Genomic DNA, 24,367 nt, shown 5'->3' on the forward strand with positions numbered 1-24,367 from the left:
TAAACGCAATCAACAATATAACATAGGAATGAGCTTAATTTTTCAAGAAACTCCTCCACAGAACCGAAGTAGTGACCCATGAGGAAACTCGTCAGTTTCGATTTCAAAGTGCGTGGATTACTGCTATGATTTTTGAATTCTTGTGGTAGCTTATTGAAAACAGATGCTGCAATATACTGCACGCCTTTCTGCACAAGAATCAAGGAAGTGCGATCCAAATGCATACTGGATTTCTGTCTAGTATTAACTGACTGAGAGCTGCTAATTCTTAGGAATAATTCGATACAATTAACAAGAAACGACAGTAAAGAATATATGTATTGAGAGGCCAATGTCAGAATACCAAGACCAAGACTAATGAACAGAGGTCGACAAGAGGTTCGCGAACTTAACACCACTTATTGCCCGAACTGCCCCTTTCTGTGCCAAAAATATCATTTGAGAATGGGAAGAGTTACCCCAAAATATAATGCTGTACGTTACAAGCGAATGAAAATACCCAAAGGAGACTAATTTTCGTGTCGAACGATCACTTACTTCACATACCGTTCGGATAGTAAAAATGGCAGCAATGAGTCTTTGAAAAAGATCCTGAAAGTGGGCTTTCCACGACAGTTTCCGATCTATCTGAACACCTACAAATTTGGACTGTTCGGTTTCACTAATCATGTGCCCATCCTGTGAAATTAAAACGTCGGGTTTGGTTGAATTGTGTGTTATAAAAAAAAAGTGAGCCTTACTGTGATTTAGCGTTAGTTTATTTTCCACAGTCAATGAAATTATGTCATTAGCTGCACGTTTTGAAACAGAGCCAATGTTGCGCACAACCAAGCTACTGTCAGCTGCAAACAGAAATGTTTTATAATTACCTGTAATACTGGATGGCGAATCATTTATATAAATGAGGAAAAGGAGTGGCCCCAACACTGATCCCTGGGGCACGCACATTTGACTGTGCCCCACTTAGACCCCACATCACAGCCATTTTCAACATTGTGAATAATAAAAATTTTCCGTTTGTTGTTAAAGTAAGACGTGAACCAATTGTGAGGCACTCCCCGTATTCCATAATGGTCCAACTTCTGGAGCATCTATCTTTGCCGATCGTGTCCACTCCAACAAGCAGTTTGTCTTCTCTTCGGCACGATGGCGTCTACCATCAAAACAATCCAAAGTGACACACAGCCTGTGGTGCCCGTGCGTGATTCGTAGAGAACCCGGACAAGTTTACAGTATTTCCCGGGCTGCCGAGCTCACCAGATTGAAACCCAATCAATAACACAGGTCTTAGACATAAAAATTGTTTCAAATTTATTCAGTGATTTTTATAGTGTTTTCAACGCTGATTTCGGGAAAAATAGTGAAAAAATTCCATCACGTACAGTTATTTCACAAACTGCTTGTCTAGTTTTCGCTGTTTTCGACATTTCATCACTCTAGTGAGTTTGAATTTTGGTTTTTAGGATCTCCATAAAATGTTATTTAGCCGTTTTTATAATAGATATACGTAAAATAAAGAGTAATTAGGAGAAACCAGCAGTATTTTCATGTCAGTGCCTGTCTGTCGCGCTGCCCATTCCCCCGACATCACCAAGCAGTGAGCTTCTGCTGTTGTCCTTCAGTTCACAGTACCTCTTCACGCTGTGCTGTTCACGTGTTGTTGTTACTAGTGCTTTAAAGTACTGACTGTTTTCTTGTGAATTTTTTTAATGGACACTGGACAATGGCTACCAGAGGATGTATAAACTCACCAGATTGCTTCTGCTACATTTGTGGTAACTATACCGTTAAAAAGCAACAAAGGAACATTTCCGATTTTGTAGAAAAAGTATATTTCGGCTATTTTGGTATAAAGTTAGGCAATCAACATAAGCCTTGGGCCCTACACAAAGTTTGTTCAGTGTGTGTTGAAGAACTGAGGCAATTGTTTCAATGTAAAAAGCAGTCCTTACGTTTTGGAATACCAGTGGTTTGGAGGGGGCCCAAAAATCATAATGATGACTGCTATTTTTGTTCTTGCCACGAACGAGCTTTCAATTTGAAAAACATTCAATCAGCCATTCGCCCTGTTTCTCATGGACCTGAAGTACCAATACCCTCTCCTCTTAGGATTCTTTAGATGATACAGATGATCACGATCCATTGACTCAGCAAGGTGATAATGAAGAAGACAGAGATTGCAACGATCCTGGCACAACCGATCCCATCCCACTCTCACAATCTGAATTGAACGATTTCGTTAGAGACCTAGGCCTTTCTAAAGAATCGACAACATATGTTGACTCCGGGTACATCCTTTTCTTGGTATCGATCGAGGGAAAAGCGGTTTGTATCTTTCTTCTCTCAAGAAGGTGACCTGGTGTTTTGCAGTGATGTTCCTGGACTTATGACACGTTTGAAAATAGAATATGCTCCTGATGAGTGGAGATTTTTTATTGATTCTTCAAAAAGAAACCTTAAAGCAGTACTTCTACACAATTTCAGTAAGTATGTTTCTATACCAGTTCGACACTATCTCCACTTAAAAAAACTGTTACGAAAACCTTGAACTGGTTATAAGCAAACTCTGCTGTTCAGGCCACAAATGGACATTATGTGGTGATTTAAAAGTGATTTCAATGCTTCTTGGTCAACAAAGTGACTATACAAAGTTCCCTTGCTTTGTCTGTGAATGGGACAGTAGAGACAGAAAGCAACAGTACATAAAAATGATTGGCCCTTGAGAAAAATCTTACAGGTAGGGGTTAAAAATGTTGAGAAGAAAAGTCTGTGGATCACAAAAAGGTGTTACTTCCACCACTTCACATTAAGTTGGGGGTGATGAAACAATTTGTTAAGGCATTGCCAAAAGAAGGGGAGTGATTCAGATATCTTTGTGGACAGTTTCGTGGTTTATCCGAGGCAAAGCTAAAGGAAGGAACCTTTGTCGGACCAGACATTAGAAAACTAATGACAGATCCCAACTTCGTGGACAAAATGGAAACAAAAGAAAAGGCAGCATGGACATCTTTTAAATTAGTTGTTAGTGGTTTCCTAGGAAACAAAAGAGATCCAAACTAAAAGACAATCGTCGCAGACATGCTCGACAACTTTAAGAAGCTGGGCTGTAACATGAGGATTAAAGTTCATTTTCTCACTCATTTTTTGACTGCTTCCCTGAAACTTTGGTGATGTAAGTGAAGAGCAGGGTAAAAGATTGCACCAAGACATCAAAGAAATGGAAAGATGATATCAAGGAAGATAGATGATATCAATGAAGATGGAACGTCAACATGATAGTGGACTACTGCTGGATAATAAAAAGAGATGATCCTCAACGAGTCCACAGCCGGAAAAGCAATAAAAAGCTTCGACAGAAAGGGAAAGCGTTATCATAAGGACTTATGAGGTTAAAGAGAAATGGAAGTGTACTGGAAATGTAATTTAGAAAATGATTTATAAATAAAATAAAATTTTATAACATTGGAAAAAATGTGATAAATTGCTTAAATTCGGTTATTATACCCAAAAATACTCCCTTTTTTCTGAGAAAACCTGACGTGATAGAAAAAAAATGGACTGCATTTTTTAAATCAAAAAATACTCCCTTTTTTCTGAGAAAAGCTGACGCGATAGAAAAAAATGGATTGCATTTTTGAAATCAACGCTGAAAAGTACGTAAAAGTCAGTTATCAAATTTCAAACAACTTTCAAAAACTATTTTTTTGCAGACCTGTGTAATTTGTGGGACCACCTCGGTCGGGCTGTTCACACCAAAAGTCCTCACCCGAGGAACCTGGTGCAGCTGTCCACAGCACTGGAGACCGCACGGCTCCACATCCCTGTCGGTACCTTCCCGACCCTCATTGACACTCTTCGTGCAAGTCTTGCAGTGGTCCTCACTGCAAATAGTGATAATTCAGGCCTTTGGAGAGGTGGTCATTTAATGTGACTGGACAGTGCATAATGAAATACTATATGGAAAACGCTGCTCTGATTCCTGTCAGATGTAGGTAGTATTTAAAAGTGGTGAAAAAAAATTGCCAACTTGTTTTAAATGTTCATAAATGTAAAACGATGCAAATCAGAAGACAGAAAATGAAGTATCCTGTGACTACGACATCAATAAGTCACAACCAGAATAAGTCAACTGATGGACGTACCTAGGTCTAACAATTCGTAGGAATATGAAATGGAAAGATCACATTAGCTCAGTAGTAGTTAAAGCAATTGGCAGGCTTCGGTTGACTGGCAGGAGACTGGATAATTGTAGTCAGCCTACAAGACTGCTTGGCCTCGTGGAGTGATCGCGCGGTTTATGGCGTCATGTCACGGACTGCGCGGCCGCTACCGCCGGAGGTTCGAGTCCTCCCTCGGGCATGGGTGTGTGTGTGTGTTGTTCTCACCATAAGTTAGTTTAAGTAGTGTGTATGTCTAGGAACCGATGACCTAAGCAGTGTGGTCCCTCAGGAATTCACATACATTTGAACAAGATAGCTTACAAATCACTTGTGCGTCTCATCTTAAAATATTGTTGTAGTGTGTGGGACTGAGTAGGGTTAACAGTGGATACTGAACGTATATAAACAAGGGTGGCACGGTTGCTCACAGATTTGTTTGACTCACGGGATGGGATACGGAAATGTTGGAAAACCTGAAAGATACGCCAGCTATTTTGCGAAACATTTCTTACAAAATTCAGGAACCAGTATTAAGTGAAGAATTTAAAGATAGTCTTCAGCCTCGTACGTATGATAAGATTAGAATAATTACAGCACGCAGACATAATCCCGTCAAACAGTAGATAAACCTTGCAAAAGATGGGAAAAAAGTTTTTGTTATTTTAAGTCGTTCATATCGATGATTGGAAAACCAAGTTTTGCCAACAAAAATTATGTTGACTTAACTTTCTGTAGTCAAAAGCGGGCTCCAGTGAGCCATTGTTAAGCCCGAATTGCTCCAGTTATTGCCGGCCACTGTGGACGAACGGTTCTAGGCGCTTCAGTCTGGCACCACGCGACCGCTACGGTCGTCAGTTCGAATCCTGCCTCGGGCATGGATGTGTGTGATGTCCTTAGGTTAGTTAGGTTTAAGTAGTTCTAAGTTCTATGGGACTGATGACCTCAGAAGTTCCATAGCTCCCAGAGCCATTTTTTGTAGTCAAAAATTTTGAAAACTTCGGACTTTTTTCAGTTATTTTTTCACAACAGCTGTTTCTTGCGATCCTACTGCTTTGACATCTATTTCCTATTTAAAAGAGCATAAAATTCTATACAAACTTGACTACTACAACTTTTTTCTGTAACCAATACAGCTCGTGAAATACAGCTAACATTTTTCAAATTTTGTGCAAAATGGCAAAATACCTAGTTTTTGAGCACTTTCATTTCAGTTTATGTTTATGTAGTAGAAATTTATTTTGCTGGAAGTGAACATCTCACTTCGCGGAATTCAGTTCTTCTGTGTGTAAGGGGGTGATCCCTGGGCATCCATATATTGTTATTCGTTCATCAATGACGCAAGTGAAGCTCCAGGGCATTTCAGCTCTGACTCATGGATATTTATAAAACTACATCATTTCCTCATTATGATATACATAGTAAGTAAACTGCAACAGGAAACTGAACCACAATTAGCTGAACTAGGCAAACCGATATCGGTAGCTAGTTATAATCATATAAAGGAGCCAAGTAATACACAGGAAACATAGGTAGGTTTATTATAATTAAAAAGGCATTAACGTTTACTAACACTTATTATTATTTCCTGATGCGTAATATTTCTGACAGAGTACGTCAACCGTCGGCTCACTTGAGATAGATATGTGAGATACTTCCCACGTTTAGATGGACCAAGTCCCTCGGTGTCGCCAGAAATGCCTTTAGTAATGGAATCAGGGTAAGTCAATCCCTGATCTACCTTTTCTTCCAACTGTGAAGCCTTTTCCACTTCGTTAATTTCGACGTCTCTTTCATCAATAATTTCCATAATATCTACTTTTACTTCATTTTTTTTTAAATTCTAGCACATTTTCACAGTTGACTCCAGAGCAGTTCTTACAAATGGAAGAACATTTGAAACGCTTTCCTACAAGAGCCCGCTCCGCTTTGGACTTGATGGTAATTTCGTAACGAATGATGTTGCGCAGCATCGCTTGTGAGTGGCAACCTTGCAAGATTCAGTTTTCTTTTTGCGGCATACTTAGCTAATGGCTGTTGTTGCTAAACGTCTAGTGCCTGCGAACTGCTGCCTCTCCATTACGCAATGCGATAATAAACTGTTCTCCAGCTTTTATTATTTCTTCGCGGGTAGTGTCTGGTTTCTCGGACGTGGCAAATGGTACGTTTAGGTGTTCACGTTTCTTAATAATGTTGCAAAATTTTGTATTTTGTTGACAAACGTGGATTTTGTATCACATCCACCAACGACGTGAGTGAACAGACTATGTTCACTGTCGAACTTGTAGAATGCAGTGCAGAACCACTTGTCTTCAGCACTTGCTCTTCATGGCTTTAGAAAAAATAAGTTTTCGATGCCTTGTCCTCAACCAGTCACGAGCACAAGGAGGTCAACATCTTTTACCACTGTGACCACACTTCCGAAATTGTTGGTTCTTGAAATGGCAGATGTTACAATCACAACTCCAGCACCTTCTTGTGCCTGTTACAACCTACTAATACACTCTCAAAATTCTTTTTTAGGAAGTGTAATCAAGCAATTCTTGCTTTTTTTCAATGAACAAAAATATGCCGTGAGGGACTTCGTATACCGATACAACTAAAACTTCAACCTAAGAATGTTTTCTAGACCTACGAAATCCCTCAGCACTCTATGTTTACATTGCTGTCCCTCATATGGGTTCCCATCAAATACAATGGCGATTTAAGATCCAAAATGACGTTGCAGGGAAAAAAACATAACATTCGGATATTTATTTGAAGGAAACATTTCGAGGTCAAGTTTCATCTTCATATACATCTATGTGGCTACTCGGAAAATCACATTTAAGTGCCTGGCAGAGAGTTCATCGAACCATCTTCGCACTAATTCTCAATTATACCACTCTCGAACAGCGCGCGGGGAAAACGATCTCCTATATCATAACGAGCGATCTCTGGTTTCCCTGATTTTATTGCGATCGTCGTTTCTCCCTATTTAGGTCGGCGTCAACATAATAGTTTCGCATTCAGCGAAAAAAGTTGATGATTTAAATTTCAATTCTGGGAGAAGATCCCGTCGCAAAGAGAAACGTCTTTGTTTTAGTAATGTCCACCGCAAATCTCGTGTCGTGTGCGTGACACTCTGTCCCCTATTTCATGATAATACAAAACGTGCTGCCCTTCTTTGAACTTTCTCGATGTACTCCGTTAATCCTATCTGGTATGGACCCCACAAAGTGGAGCAGAACTCCAAAAGAGGACGGACAAGCGCAGTGTAGGCAGTCGCTTTAGCATCTTCTAAATGTTCTGTCAATAAAACTCAGTGTTTGGATCGCCTTCGCTACAACATTTTTTGGGTGCTCTTTCCAGTTTAATTCGTTCGTAATTGTAATTCCTAGGTATTTACAAGAAATTACGGCCTTTACATTAGACTGACTTATTGTGTAACCGAAGTTTAATCGATTCCTTTTAGCACTCATGTGGATGACCTCACACTTTTCATTATTAGGGTCAATTGCAAATTTTCGCACCATACATATATCTTTTCTAAATCGTTTTGCAATTGGTTCTCATCTTCTGATGGCTTTACTAGACGATAAACTACGGCATCATCTGCGAATAACTTAGGACTGCTGCTCAAATTATCTCCTAAATCGTTTACGTAGATCAGGAACAGCAGAGGGCCTGTAACACTACCTTGGGGAACGCCAGATATCACTTCTGTTTTACTCGATGACTTTCCGTTAATTACTACGAACCGTGTCCTCTATGGCATAAAATCACGAATCCAGTCGCATAAATGAGACGATAGTCCATAAGCACGCATTTTCATTACAAACCCCTTGTGAGGCAGGTGTCAAAAGCCTTTTGGAAACCTACAAATACTAAATCAGTTGTCTTCGAGACAATTTATAATGTTCGAACACAATATATGCTCCAAAATGCTGCTGCATATCACGTTAATGATACGGGCCTGTAATTTAGTGTATTACTTCTACTGCCTTTCTTGCATATTGCTGTGATCTGAGCAACTTTCCAATCATTGGCTACGGGTCTGTAATCGAGCTAGTGGTTGTATGTGATTGTTAAATACGAAGGTAATGCAGTGGCTTACTCTGAAAGGAACGTAATTGGTATACAGTCTGGACCGGAAGACTTGCTTTTATTAACTGATTTGAATTGCTTCACTAGCCTGAGGATATCTACTTCTAAGTAACTCATTTTGGCAGCTGCTTTTGATTCGAATTCGGGAATATTTACTTCGTCTTCTCCGGCGAAGGAGTTTCGGAGGGCTGTGGTTAGTAAGTCTGCTTTAGCAGCACTGTCATCGACAGTAATTCCATTACGATAGCGCAGAGAACGCTTTGATCGTGTCTTGCCGTTAGCATACTTTACATACAACCACAATCTCTGGATTTCCTGCCAGGTTTCAAAATAAAGTTTTGCTGTGGATAAAGTTTTGTTGTGGAAACGATTATAAGCATGTCACATTGAAGTCCGCCCTAAATTTCGAGTTTCTGTAAACGATGGCCAATCTTGGGGATTCTGCATTCTTTTAAATTTGGTATGCTTTTTTCGTTGTTTCTGCAACAGTGTTTTGATTTTTTATGCGTACCATGGGGACCAGCTTCGTCGTTTGTTAATTTATTTGGTATACATCTTTTTACTGTTGTCGATTCTATTTCTTTGAATTTCACATCTGATCTACGCTTACAGTTTTAAGAGTGTTTTTCATTGTGAATAAGTAACTTTTCCAAATTGTAACACAATCTTGCCAGAAGAAATTGCCTCAGAGGCTCCATAAACGAGGTCTTAGTATCAAACTTGCATGTAATTTATGAAGGGAGAACATTATAAGCTTTTGTACCCGTGTACTGCATACCTTTCTGCGCAACCGTCAGATTCATGCAATCACCGTTGAAATCATGCTTCCTCTTTGTGCATAAACAGATATAAACTAGGTCTACAACTTTGCTTCCACCGTTTCTTTTCTAATTTCTGGGCTCTTGTGAAAAACGTACAAAACATTTATGGTTCATAGCATTGCCCATCGCTGGCCATTACATTCTCCCATCTTTCGGATAGCATACGAATCCCGTGGCGGAAGAACTGGGCGTCTTTTGTGGGGATCCATGAATCGATTCAATTTTGCACTTGTTCACATGACCGGAAGTGCTGGTCAGCCACACTGTATGCCACTGATCGAAGAAGGTGGTAGTCAGAGAGAGCAAAGTATCGAGAATGCGGCGGGAGGGATAGGACTTCCCATTTCAACGTTTCCATGTATATTTTTACGGGTTTTGCGACATGGGGTCGAGCACTAACCTACTGCAAAATTACCTTTACGTGTCTATCGCTGTATTGAGGCCGTTTCTGTTTCAGTGCTGGGCTCGAAGGCATCAACTGCTTTCAATAATGATGTCATATGACTGTCTTCGTCTGTTTCAGTAGCTACGAAAACGTTGTCTTCCACCGCCATGCCGGTCTTCGACATCAAAATCACTGTTCCGAAGGTGTTGAAAACATTCTCTGCGTGATCTTCCACTAATAGTTCCCTCACCATTGGTCTTACCCAGCATTTTAAGAGCCTCAGCCTCAGATTTCTTCATGTTAAAGAAGAAAATTAAAACTTCACGCAAATGGCTAGAAATGGGTACGTAAGTTGACGCACTTAATCGAGAATAACCTTATAATGCAATCACAAATCGACTAATATTTGTATGGCATTATGCTAACAGATACCTAAGCTTATTGTATTACACCTATGACCAACCACCTGAGCCCGCATCTCGTGGTCGTGCGGTAGCGTTCTCGCCCGGGTTCCCGGGTTCGATTCCCGGCGGGGTCAGGGATTTTCTCTACCTCGTGATGGCTGGGTGTTGTGTGATGTCCTTAGGTTAGTTAGGTTTAAGTAGTTCTAAGTTCTAGGGGACTGATGACCATAGATGTTAAGTCCCATAGTGCTCAGAGCCATTTGAACCATTTTTTTTTTTTTTTGAACCAACCACCTGAAACCCACTTGCCGCTACTGCCGTCTATTGCAAAACGGCGGAAGCAAAGCTATATACAGAGGGGTAAAAAAAAAATGTATCTACTGTTTAAAAGTCCATAACTTGCAAACTAATTGACGGAGTGGTCTCATTTTTGATGGAAGTGTAGCTTGAAGTCCAACTTAAAGATATTACTGTAGGTGTACGAAATGGTCACCATTAACATCCACACACAAACGATGAAGCCGAACTGAAGCACGAACTACTGACTACAACGTGTTCAGTTGGATATTTGCACATGAATGTACGATGGATTCTCGTAGTTCATTCAATGTGCGTGGATTTTGTCTATGAACGACAATCTGCGCGGCTAATCCCGGCGGAGGTTCGAGTCCTCCCTCGGGCATGGGTGTGTGTGTTTGTCCTTAGGATAATTTAGGTTAAGTAGTGTGTAAGCTTAGGGACTGATGACCTTAGCAGTTACGCCCCGTAAGATTTCACACACATTTGAACATTTTTTGATAAACGACGTCCTTTAATGTCCCCCACAGGAAAAAGTTCAGACGAGTTAGGTTTGGGGAACGTGGTGGATACTCCACAGCACCTCTACGGCCTATCCATCTTCCTGGTAGATTTTCGTCAAGATACGCCCTAACACGATTTTGGTAGTGGGCTGGGGCACCATTTTGTTGAAAGTAAACTCTTCCGTCTCCATACAAGCCTCGGATGGTAGGTAAAATGGATGTCTGAAGCTTCTGGAGGTACACCTCACCGGTAACTGTGCCGTCAAAGAAGACTGGGCCAATCAAGCCCCGGTAAGACAACCCACACCACACATTTACTCCTGGCAAATTCACGGCTTTGCCTACATGAACGTTCGGATTTTCGGCGGCCCAGTAGATGCAATTGTGGCGATTTACTGTACCATTGAGTTTGAACTGTGCCTCATCAGACCACACAATCATCTCTGCAAACTCTTCATCGTTGCGCACCATGTTAGTAAACCACTCGCAGTACTCCATTCTACGATCTGGGTCGTCCTCGTTCATTCCGTGTAGCAATTGTGGGATGTAGCACTTTGCTGTCTTCAAAATTCGCCGAACACTTTGAGCGACTCACTCCAGTTTCACGGGCACACTGTCTCACAGACTTCTGTGGTGAGTGAGTGAATTTTTGTAACACACGACGGGAGTTAGCTGGACTTGTTACTGTTATGGGTCGTCCAGTCGTTGTTTGTGTAAATCTTTAACACAGCCTTCGGCTTCAAATTTGTCTCGAATGCGACGAATCGTTAAACGTGTCGGTGGCTCTGTTTGATACTCTGTTGAAACTCATTAATGTTTTCGTACTTAAAATACCACTTCAAAACTGACTTCCTTTCATCGAATGTAAGCCTTGCGCCAGCCATGTTTACTCGAGTAACTAGGTGCAACTAAGAACAATACACTACCTGGCGACTGTCAGCTGACAAAACAAAACAACGCAATGCAACGCTTGTGTGGCGATTGCTGGAACTACAAACTATTACACTACAAAAGATGAGACAACTCCGTCAATTAGTTTGCCAGTTATGGACTTTTAAGCAGTGGATACATTTTTTTGGGACGCTCTGTATATATGTTGGGAAGTTGTACGAAGATTTCTTGGTTTCTGATAAAGGTTTCTACAGTCTACACCACTCATTATTCTTATAACAAAAGTTGATGGGCCAAGAATATTTTCTTCACTAATGATTAGTTTCCCAAAAAAATAATTCCATACGTCGTTAGAAAATGGAAGTATCCATAGTAGACAGCCATCATAATGTTTAAGTTCCCACTTTCAGATATAAAATACAAGGCAAAAATCTATTAGCTGAACATTTATTATATGAGTCCACTTTACTCTGCAGTCAATAAAGCTTAATGGCCGTCCATTGACTCTAAGCCATTTTACTAAGTCAATGACAATATTTTTAATAGGTCCTTAAACATTTTCATATATACAGCCATGAGTGATATTGTAGATGTCGTCAGCAAAATGGTAAAATTACACTGTAGCCTTGTATGGGGTTGGTGCATACATTCGCAGCGTTTTTGGTTTGCATGTTGATATTCTGGTTGCTATGGGTTTATTTATCGACTGTCACTTTTTTTTTTAGTTCACTGCTGCTATTTCAGTTTACGTATTGTAATTTTGTCACTTGGGGTAGTGAGTGGAGATGTGGTCGCTAGAAAACGAAGTTCCAAGTGGAGAAATCGGAACATTTCCGACATTTTCTTATCTCTGATTTCAGTAGAGGATGACAGCAGCGGAGGCAGTCAGAAACATTTGCGCCATGTATGGAGATAATACCTTTGGACAGAGCATAGAAATAAAATGAATTTCTCGTTTTAAGGAGGATCGTTTTGACGTTAGTGGCTCTCCACTTCAGGGAGACCTTTGGGGTTTGATGAAGAGCGTTTAAACGCATTAATCCACGACTATCCTCGTCATTGCACTCGAGAACTAGCAAATGTTGATAACTGTGCTCATGCCATCGTCGTGTGACATTTACTTGAAATGTCGAAGGTTCAAAAATCATATGCATGGGTAACGCATGATTTAAGACAAAACCCACAAAAATCTGCAAGTAACCATACGAGCATCTCTGCTTGCTCGTCATTAATTGGCTTGTGAACAGCATGGGCCACTCTCATGTCATACCATTGCTGGTGACGAGAGGTAGAGTCTCTATGCCAACAAAAGGCAAAGAAAGGAACTGCTAAGCCAAAACAAAGCAGCATCACCCCGTACAAAGACCTGCGCGCATCCACAGAAGATAATTAGTAATTTTTGAGAACGTTCCTCTTGCAGTATAGCGTTTTTTATTACGTAAAAATGAACATGAACAGTCTCTACCACTTGAAACTTCTTTTTTTATGAAGTTACCGGTTTCGGTCTGTTTTAGACTATCTTCAGACTTCAAACCGTACTGGCAGGCGGTGGCTGTGAACAGAGCAGGCGCTACGACTCCAAGAACGCTAACTCCTCAAGCGAGCAGTTGAGTCCACCATCATGGTAAGAGGTCTGAAGATGGACTAAAAAAGATCAAAACCGCTAACTTCATTAAAAAAGAAGTTTCAAGCGGTAGAGACTGATCACGTTCACTTTTAAACAAAAAAGATAATGTTATGCATCTGGTGGACCAGCGACGGTATGGTGTGCTACGAATTACTTCCCTGAGGCGTAGCCATCACTGCTGACGTTTATTGTCAACAACTCAAACGTCTTGCAGACGCAGTCCGGGAACAACAACAACCAGGAAGACTCCGTGAAGTGAGGCTACTCCACGATAACGCCCGCCTGTATTCTGATAGGCTGACAAAAAACTTTATTCAGGACTTGGATTAGGAATTCATTTCGCATCGACCTTATTCACCTGATCTTGCGCCCCAAGATTTTCGCATTTTCCACTTTCTTTCGAACAACCGTCAACAAACTTCCTATTGAAAATACACTCGAAACATGGCTGGACGAGTTCTTCGCCTCAGAATCATGTGATTTCCACAGTCGCGGAATCGAAGTTACCTCAGCGTTGACAGACTATTGTAAACAGTGATGGAGAACATATTATTGATAATTAAAGTCTCTGTTACGTGTATCTCTTCTGTTTATTAGACGTCTGGAAAAACGCAATGAACTTATGCATCAACCAAATACATTGTGGTAAGTGGTTTACGAATGAGAAGAAACTCAAAGGATCAATAATGATTCTTGTACTGTCTTTACTGTTTAGTACTGCATTCTGCTTCCTGTCTTTGAAGTATGACCATAGTCACTTATTTGATACACCACATAGTCTTAAAATGCTAGCTTTCTGTAATAGTATTTGATGGTTCACAGTGTCAGAGGTTTTTGATATATCACAAAATAATCTTACTGTCACAATTTTGTCATGTAGGGACTCTGGAATCCACACATATAATTAAATTGGATGTATGATCCACATCTTACCCCCAACTACTGGATCGATTTCACCCAGAGCTGCTACACATATTACTTGCTATCTAGAAGGAAATACTTTGAGGTCAGGTGGGGGGGAGGGGGGGGGGGAGGGGGGGGCAAGAGGCAGCAACCTCCTATTGGGGTGGAGTGATCACACAGAAACAACAGGAGGAAGAGGTGGAGGAGGAAGAGTATTGCAGAGAGAGAGGTGGGAAAGAGGAGATGGACACAATATGGGGTAGGAGGAAATGGACAGAGAGAAGCGCGAAGCAGCAGATGGGCTAATAGTGCTGGAGAAAATACATTCCCAAGGAATGCTGTGTACTCAGCTAGTTTTACTGGTAGATTGCTTGTTCAGGAGACATATCCTTTTGGAAACCTAACTGTCTTTTGCTGAGAATATTAAATCTATATAGATGTTCCAAACTTCTTGTGTATATGAAATTTTCTATTATGTTCGAAACAGCAGTCAGAAGAGATATTGGCCCATAATTTGTAAGTTCCATTTTTCACCCTTCTTGAAGAGGTGTTCCATAACACCATATTTAAGTCTGTCAGACGCAGTCCCTTGTTGTGGGTATACATTGTAAATTTGCAAGGTACATCAGTTACAGAAACACAGAAGAGTATCAACAAATTGTTGCCGATATTAATCGCTCCATCTCAACCACGGAGGTTAGGAGATGGCACTAACCATGCTGAGCAGACATTGGTTGAAGTCTGTCTGCTAACTTGGTGAGTCTTAGAAGTCTGTTTCCCTGTTAAAGCCCTTATTAAGGCTATCCTTTTAGGGTTAATGAACTAAATTGACGATATCTTCTGACAACGTACTTTGGAACAACATAATTTCATGGATGAATACCCATCATCACAGAGTTGAAATCTTAATTTTTAACGCCAGTTCTCACCCGTAGAGAATAGTGTACGTTGCGGAAAAAGAACCGAACGGTTTATTCTCGTTTTAAGTGAAACTGAAGAGCAGAACAGTGATACGAACACTCCACTATCAATATGGCCGAGGCAGGCTTCACTTTTTCTGTATAATGGCTAGTCTGCGGGTGTCTAACTATATTTTAATCTCCTTGTTCTCATCTTACATCATGATATTAAGATGCAGTTATCTACAGAGTTTTGTGACACCATGGAGTGACAATGGCAAGAAAAAGAAGAAAGAAACTGCTTTTATTCTATAAAGATTTTAGCGAGGCGCTGACAATTTCGCTGCTGGCATCCCAAATTCACAAAGAAGTAGAGAGCTATTCCTTCTTCCTCTACGCTTGAGCCGGCCGGAGTGGCCGTGCGGTTCTAGGCGCTACAGTCTGGAACCGAGCGATCGCTACGGTCGCAGGTTCGAATCCTGCCTCGGGCATGGATGTGTGTGCTGTCCTTAGGTTGGTTAGGTTTAATTAGTTCTAAGTTCTAGGCGACTGATGACCTCAGAAGTTAAGTCGCATAGTGCTCAGAGCCATTTCTACGCTTGATTTAAAGGTCCTGTTGGAATTTATGAAGTAAAGCGAGTATCTGTTTGCTTTTACGATAAAAGCAAGTGGCTTAATGTCAGTGACCTGTATATTATTAGCCGTAGAATTGTGACTATTTGTCCCATTCCATCGTCTTCATCTCTAAATACAACTGAAGACTTTTACTGTTTATCGATCCTATGACTCGTATTAAAATTTAAATGCATTGCCTCAAGTCATCAACATTTTTTAAAATCTATATAGACATCGGGTGATGCTGAGGGAATTAGATTAGGAAATGAGACACTTAAAGTAGTAAAGGAGTTTTGCTATTTAGGGAGTAAAATAACTGATGATGGTCGAAGTAGAGAGGATATAAAATGTAGACTGGCAATGGCAAGGAAATCGTTTCTGAAGAAGAGAAATTTGTTAACATCGAGTATAGGTTTAAGTGTCAGGAAGTCGTTTCTGAAAGTATTTGTATGGAGTGTAGCCATGTATGGAAGTGAAACATGGACGATAACTAGTTTGGACAAGAAGAGAATAGAAGCTTTCGAAATGTGGTGCTACAGAAGAATGCTGAAGATAAGGTGGGTAGATCACGTAACTAATGAGGAGGTATTGAATAGGATTGGGGAGAAGAGAAGTTTGTGGCACAACTTGACTAGAAGAAGGGATCGGTTGGTAGGACACGTTTTGAGGCATCAAGGGATCACAAATTTAGCATTGGAGGGCAGCGTGGAGGGTAAAAATCGTAGAGGGAGACCAAGAGATGAATACACTAAGCAGATTCAGAAGGATGTAGGTTGCAGTAGGTACTGGGAGATGAAGAAGCTTGCACAGGATAGAGTAGCATGGAGAGCTGCATCAAACCAGTCTCAGGACTGAAGACCGCACCACCAACAACAACAACATATAGACATAGGTCTTAAGACATGGTCTCGTAAATGCAATGGAATGGGGCTAGAAATTAAAGACGGATTTTATTTCCTACTATTTGCTGATAAGTCAAGTGGTCATAGCACAAGCTGTAGAGGACACGAATTATATAGCTATGTAACCAGTTAGCAATGGATTACACAAGCCTGGGACTGAAGTTTAATTACCAGAAAACAGAATACCTCACAAATGATCCAGATGACTTAAAAATAGAGGGAAAGAAAATAAAAAAAGGTCAGTAGTTTCTTTTATTTGGGATCTATTTTATCGCTGGGTGGCGGACGGGGGGGGGGGGGGGGGGGGGAAATCAGAGATACAAATTAATAAAAGAATGAGCAGTGAAGAAAGGTCATTTTGCTGCTCGACTCAGTCTTATGGAGTAGAAATGTAATAAACCGAACCAAAAGAATCATATATAAACAGACAGTAGACAGCATAGTTATGTATAGAACGGAGACTTTAACTACCAGTCTGAAAAATTAAAAAATTTCAACCAGTAGAAATGGACTCCAGGAGAATATCAGCAAGAGTTTATAAAAAGGAAGAAATAAGAAACGACCAAATAATAACGAGAATCGAAGTAAGAGAAATAATAGATAACGCAATGGATAGAAGGAAGTTACAATAGTTCGGACATGTAAGAAGAATGGAGGAAGCCAGAATATCGAAAATGATCCTGGAATGGGAACCGGAGAGAAAGAAGAGAAGAGGTCACCCAATGACGACCTGACTTTAAAATGTACGACTTGGCGCAGAGGAAAAAAATATACAAGATCGAAACACCTGTAGGGCATTCCTGAGGAGATAAATTAAGATCTTATTTAACAAATGTAATAATTTCCGGGTATTTGTTATGTCGGAAAAAACCTTTGTATAGAGGAAATTCTCAATAAATAAATAACAAAAATACAATGAAAGAGATGATGAAATATCATTACATATTTCAGTGCCGATAATATGGTTCACATGTTCAGTACACTGTATTTGCTACCGGTACACTAAGAATTATTCACCCCTAGCAAAAGTGCGTTTATTCTGTTCCACATTTCATGTTGTTTTATGTGATAAACTGACGTTGCAGTGTTCATCTTCGGCACAGCACTGTAAAAGAGGAGACAAAGTCAGCTCCATGCAAAGCCCACGGAATTTCCATCTTTATTTGTGGGTATTTAGGCATATAAGCCGCTTCTGGTATTTCTGCTGGCTCCAGGTAAGATCATGCGCGTCAGATAAAATCTTTCCTTTAAAAACGTGAGCCCAAGAACTTTATGTAAAATTTAAATGTGTTTTCCGTGCTGATTTTATCAAACCTCGTGTTGATGTCGTCATACATTGTGTGTATATCAATTCGCCGATTGTAAACTTATCCTTTGAATTTTAGAAATGTGATATATTTTGTGGTATTGTATCATCAGTATTGCAAACTTAACGTGTGCCTTTCATAAAATTTTTCTCAGAATATCTTCGCTCAAAATCAACAGTTCCCCAATTTCATTACATGTTTATGTGAGTTACATATTTATATGAGAAAGGTATATTTTAGAGAATTGTCGTAAGTTATGAGGGATTTGGGTAACTTGTTTCAAAGTAAATCTATGTTTGTGATTTACAGTTACTGTAAGTAACAGATCGTGTAACTTTAGTTTTCTCTTTTAACAGGAATTTATATTGCCTACATTGCCGTAAATTAACTCTATTGTCGAATTTGTTAGTGGCTATAATCTGGAAAACATTTCAACGAAACAGTAAAACTTTTATCAAATTTTTCTGTTGTCATAACAAACATTTCGTTTTGGCTGTTAACCGCTTTAGTTCCAAAAGGTTACTGGTAATACTTGTAGCATATCAAACCCATTAACTAAAAGAGGATCAGCAAGTTTAGTCTAACGTTATTTGTTTATTGCCCAGTCAAATATGCAGTGCCACTGTGTTCACTGTTCTTGGGCGGGGGAGCGACTGGTTGTTGTTTGTAAGCAGCTGGAAATCGCCTTAACTACTGTGAAGAGATTGGAAGCTGCTGCGAATGGATGTGTTGGGAGGACCAGAGATACCAAAGGTACCTCAAATACTCCCGTGGACGCTGTCCCTTCTGCAGGAAGTACCGTATCCATCCCTACTAGTACAGTTGACTGTTAGTGGCGTGTCAATGATAGGTCTAGGCAAGATGTACAGAGGAGACAGGAACCAGGGAGAGCTCAGCATATTATATCCATCACCCTAAACAACAAGATCAGGATGCTGTCTTCTACTGACACTGCAGGTGAGCCAATGAGACTCACTTCACCTGTTGGGAAACCTGTAGCGTCCTGTGTCAAGAAGAGACAAACACAAATGAGTATCAGTCTATTACTCATAGTGGTTCAAACATACGGTAGTAGGGAAATTGTAGCAAGAGATGGGAAGGAGCACTAGGTGCACTGATTGTATACACCTGTGGACCTCACTCAGCATATTAAAGAAACTGTTCCGACAGTTGTTGAGGGAATAGGGGTCAACCAACTGCAGACTGTGGTTCACATTGGAAGATACTGTACCTGCTGTCTGGGCCCTGGGGCCATACTTGGATCTTTCCAATGACTAGCAGAGCAGGATGAGAATACCACCCTAGCTCAAGCAGTTTCAACAAAGAACTGTAGATGAATATCGGACGTGTATGGAAACTGTCAGGATGCGCCGTATTAAAACTCATCCGTGTTTCCCAAGTGATTTATTACAGTGTCCCGATTCCTCTCAGTCTGCGTCACCAGGTCCTGCAATGCTGAGGACACCACTTCGCTGTCTGCGAAATGGCTTGGCACTGCTGTGTGTCGGCCTTGTAAAGCTGTGGAGTTGTGACGACGTCAGGATGCACTGGCAGTCGAATCAGCAGTCTCCATCCCTGCCACCTCAGCGCCGCCCACTGGGAGCTGCAAGGTGGTCCGCTGCATGCTTCCTTGCTGGTGTGGCTAAGATAGCAGCGACAACAAGTGCCTGTGATCTGGCGTCCTAATCTGCAGCCCTTGCCTTGAGATGCCTCCGGCTTGTGTTGGGAGACAACAAGACTGCACGCAGTAGCGAGCCATGGCGTGGCCCGCAGCTGGCTGGCTGCGGACCCCACATTGGCCTCAGATTGTCGAACCAGCGACCTGCTGTGGACTGGAACGTTGGCACCTCATCTGCTGCTGCGTGTTGCCAGTGGTGTGACACACTCCGCCATCCAGGAGAGCTGTCACACTTGAATGCCTTGTTAGTGAACCAATGCCTATTTACATGAAGCTGTGCGCCTCTGTTTTGCTAACACGCTGCTCTGAGTCATGTACTCATAACACCTGATTTGGGCCAGTGGGCCCCTTCTACCTATAACTTGCATCTTAAATGGTGGTGCCACTACATTATTTTCCCCTTTTGAAAGACCCGGTCCCCAGGTCAACCTCTAACTACTCTTAAACTTGTTTGGGTTGGCTCATACTTATGACATATTTACTACTACTGTTACAAAACTTAGATGGGGTCTAGTCCTCTTAAAACACATGACATGAGACAAAAGGTAAAAATTCCTTACTGGATGACACTCCCCTTAATGCTCGATCAGTGCCTTAGATACCTGTCTTATGCCCTCGGTATCCAATCCACTGGGATTTGGTCTACCGTCGGTTCCCTCTCGGAATTGGCTCTCTGCCTGATCAGAATGAAAACAACACACAATAAAGTTAAGGCTCATATGGCACTTGGCTCAGATGTGCTCAAAATGGTCGTTACTTGACGTTGCCTTTTCCCATATTGAGCGACATACTGCACAAGCTGTACAGCTGATACATGCCCCTCTTCCTCTGAAATGAACTGGTTTATGGATCTCAACAGACCTGACTCCAGGGTCTGATTTAACAAGGTCAGATTCTGCCTTGGCAAAAACTCTAAAGTTGCTTCTGGTCAGTACAGCTGTGGCTGTGTGACATTCAATTGAGTGACTCCTGAAATTGACGCTGGCAGATGGAAGGTTGGTCCTATTATGTTACACTTAGTTCCATCGATTAAAATTCCGCTTCCCTCGAGCTCTATACGTTTTGCTTCGGCGAATACTCCCTGCTCAAAACAACTTGCTATTCCTACTAATTTTTCGTAGGTGGAGAAGATCCAATGCATCCCAACCCATTGCAAGCTCAATTCTGGCTTCATGATGTCCCTTGGACAGTCTATTTCTTTCCTACTGCCTAAAAATAATTGCACTGTGCACGTGTCCAGATTGGTGCTTATCACCCTGGCTGGACATACCGTTACCTTCCATTATGGCAGCTCCATAATTCCTCCCTCATCATCTCGGCATACCGGCCATTAACTGCCAGATGAGCAATACCTCCTCAGTTTTTTACTTCTACCAACTTGCTCAATGCTCCCCACTTCACTGGATACAGGTGGACTGTGTGACATTGAAACCTCACGTTTTTCCCCATAACTGGGAATTAGACCAAAATATACACTCTCCTTTTCAGTGACCTGAGAACAGGGATCACCATCACCCTTCCTCCCTCTTGAAAAAGACTGCTGTCCCTAACACGCTCACAAACACATACAACATATGAAAATACAGTGCCTAATTAATCTACGCAAACGCAATGATACAAAACTAGAAAACAAAACAACTACAAATACTCCACTACTTTCTGGATCACAAAGCATTTGGTACATCATGCTGTACTCTATCTTCCTGGTTTTCTCTGTGCTGAACACCTCTCTTCACTCTCTCTTTCTTCCTTTTCCCATCCTGTGACATCCCTGGAATCACAATGGGACAACCCTTAAATGGCCAGAACCGCCCAATGTGTACTATCATTGTTCTAGTTGGCAGCTGAAGCTTAACATTAATGGGGGATGTGGTTTCAACTACTTGGTATGGCCACTGATACCTCGTGATGAATTTTTGTTTTCCCTTTTGGCGTATAGGGGCTGGATAGCATTAACCATTGCCCTACTCTATACTGCAGTAAACTTACTTTCTACTTCACTGCGTCTTCTTGCCTTTCCAAAGCCTTCATATTCGCCTTTTGTACCCATTTCCAAACATCCCGAATTGTTCTCCCAAATTGATCTACAGATTCACTGGTCCTTCCTTTCTGCAGCTTCACTAACCCAAACGGTGAGGGCATTTTTCGCCCATACACTACCTCATACGGAGACAAACAGGTACTGGTATGGACTTTTACATTGTATGCACTTACAATATGCTTCAAATACTCGTCCCACTGACAGTGATGAGAGTCCACATAAAAACTCACATCCTCCCGATTGTTTTGTGTACCCATTCTGTCCTTCTGTTCGAATGTGGATGTAATGCGCTCATCCTCAACTTCTTTACATTCAGCAATTTACATAGTTCCTTCACTAAATCCGAGATGAAGTTGATCCCTTGGTCAGTAATTATTGTCTCCAGTACACCAAACTTCAAAATCCAGTTACTTATTAACGTTTGCGTGACCATTGCTGCCTGTCGATTTGGCATAGCCACCATCTCCACATTCCTCGAAAAATGGTCTATTATTGTCAGAACGAATCTGTTCCCCAATGGTGTTTGACTGAAAGCTCCTAAGACATCAATTCCCAACATAGTAAATGGACATGTCGCCTCCGGCAATAGTTGTAGCTGTATCTGTTTCCGACTCAAATCTGCTCTCTGTGCGCACGGTATACAATTCTTGACATACTGATCCACATCTGCTTTCCTACCTCTCCACCAATACCTCTCCGCCACTCTCCTATTCGTCGCTCTACACCTACCATGACCAGATAACACATGATCATATGCTTCTTTTAAAATCTCATCTCTCAGCTTCGCTGCACTACTACCCTTGGCCCTAACTTCGTTCACCTGCACACAAGACCATCGTACATATTAAATTGTGTCTGTGTCCGATACAATTTACAATCGTCATCAGTGTCCTGTAATTCTTGCCATACTGCTAGGTCACAACCTACTACTTTTGCCACCTTTCTACTCAGTGCATCCGCATTACTGTGCTTCTTACCAGGCTTGTACACTAAGCCTCACAGCCCGCCTAGCGAGTCTAGCGGACGGATCCTTCAACCCCAACAACCACTTTAACGCAGTTTGATCTGTCACTACCTGAAATCTTGTCCCATATAAATAACATTTAAAATATTTTATTCCATAGATTATGCTAAGCATCTCCCTCTCTGTTGTTGAGTAATTCCTCTCTGCTGCATTGAACTGCCTAGACGCATAGGCTACAGGATGTTCTTTCCCTTCAATTTCCTGACTAAGAACACACCCTAATGCTTCATTCGATGCATCGCATGCTAGAATAAATTCCTTTTCAAAATATGGAAACACAAGAACCGGACTTGATGTTAACACTTCTTTCAGTTTGTCAAACGCTTTCTGACACTCTTCTGACTACTCAAATTTCACTCCCTTCCATAACAATTGCGTCAATAACTGTGCTAAATCTGCAAAACTCTTCACGAACTTCCGATAGAAATTGCAAATTCCGACGAATGATTGCACTTCCTTAACTGTTTTCGGTTCCCGAAAATCCGTTACAGCCTGTACCAACCTCGGATCTGTTCGCACTCCGTCCTTACTGATGATATGACCAAAATATTTCACTTCTTCCAATGCAAAATGACACTTCTCCAGGCTCAACGTTAAACGAGCTGTTCTTAACGCCATAATGACTTCCCTTAACCGCTCTCTATTTTGCTCCATACTACTTGAAAACCCTATAATGTCATCCTAGTAGACAAGACACTGCAGTGGTTTCAAACCCCTCAACACACTGTCTAGCAACCTCTGAAACGTTGCCGGAGCGTTTTTCAAGCCAAATGGCATTCTGATGTACTGGTAATGGCCTCCTGGAGCAGAGAAAGCAGTTTTTGGACGATCCTCTGGAGCCATCTCTAACTGATGATAACCACTTGTCAGATCCATAGTAGAAAAGTGCTGGCACTGTCCTAAGTGATACAAAGTCTCCAATATGTTTGGAATGGGGTATGCATCCATTATTATTGAGATATCGGTAGTCAAAACAGAACCTGTATTTCTTAGTTCCATCCATAGACTTTTTTTGGCACAACGACAATGCCCGATCCCCAGCAACTATTACTATGCTGTGCGCAAGCTGTTGATCAATTAAATCCTCCACAATAGGCTGCAAATACCTCAGTATTCTGTATGGTTTACAGTAAACAGGTGCTTCGCTACCTGTGGGTATCCTATGTTGAACTAATGGAGTTGCTGGTAACGGCCGTTGAGGAAAAAACAAATCCTTAAATTCCCACAACAATTCTTCCATGTGCTCTTTTTCTCCTCCTCTCAAATGCTTGCATCCAAATTCGCTACTAAAACTCCTTTTCTCAAATTCGCTGAAATTATCCACTTTCACGGATACTACTCGCCCGTCATTTCCCTCTTGTATATATACAGTACTACGTTTCACAAAACATCCTAATGGATCCAAAAATTCATTGTCCTCCAATGGCTGAATAACACATATCGTACCCACACGTAGTTTTGACTCTATACTTACCCAAAATTACTTCCCGGTGCCACTACACACACACTCATGCGAATTAAGCCTTAATGTTAATGTCCGCAGTTCAATTGGTTTGTCCATTACGTTTAACACCCCTCTCGACAACTCTACATCGACAACAGTTTCCCCTAGCTGGAATAACATTCCACCAAGTTCCACAGTTCATTGTCCAAGGTCAATTTTGGCATGATGTTGATAAAAGAAATCTACTCCTAGGATCATGTCGTAGCCCTCCCCTACCCATGGTACTACCTCCAAGAGGGCATCAAATCGGACTTTCCCTATGCGAAAGTCAACTGTCACTGCTCCAAAGGTGTGACCTCCTTATCCTCCACTCCATCGGGTTC

This window comes from Schistocerca americana, chromosome 2 (genome assembly GCF_021461395.2).
Source record: "Schistocerca americana isolate TAMUIC-IGC-003095 chromosome 2, iqSchAmer2.1, whole genome shotgun sequence".
NCBI classification, from domain to species: domain Eukaryota; kingdom Metazoa; phylum Arthropoda; class Insecta; order Orthoptera; family Acrididae; genus Schistocerca; species Schistocerca americana.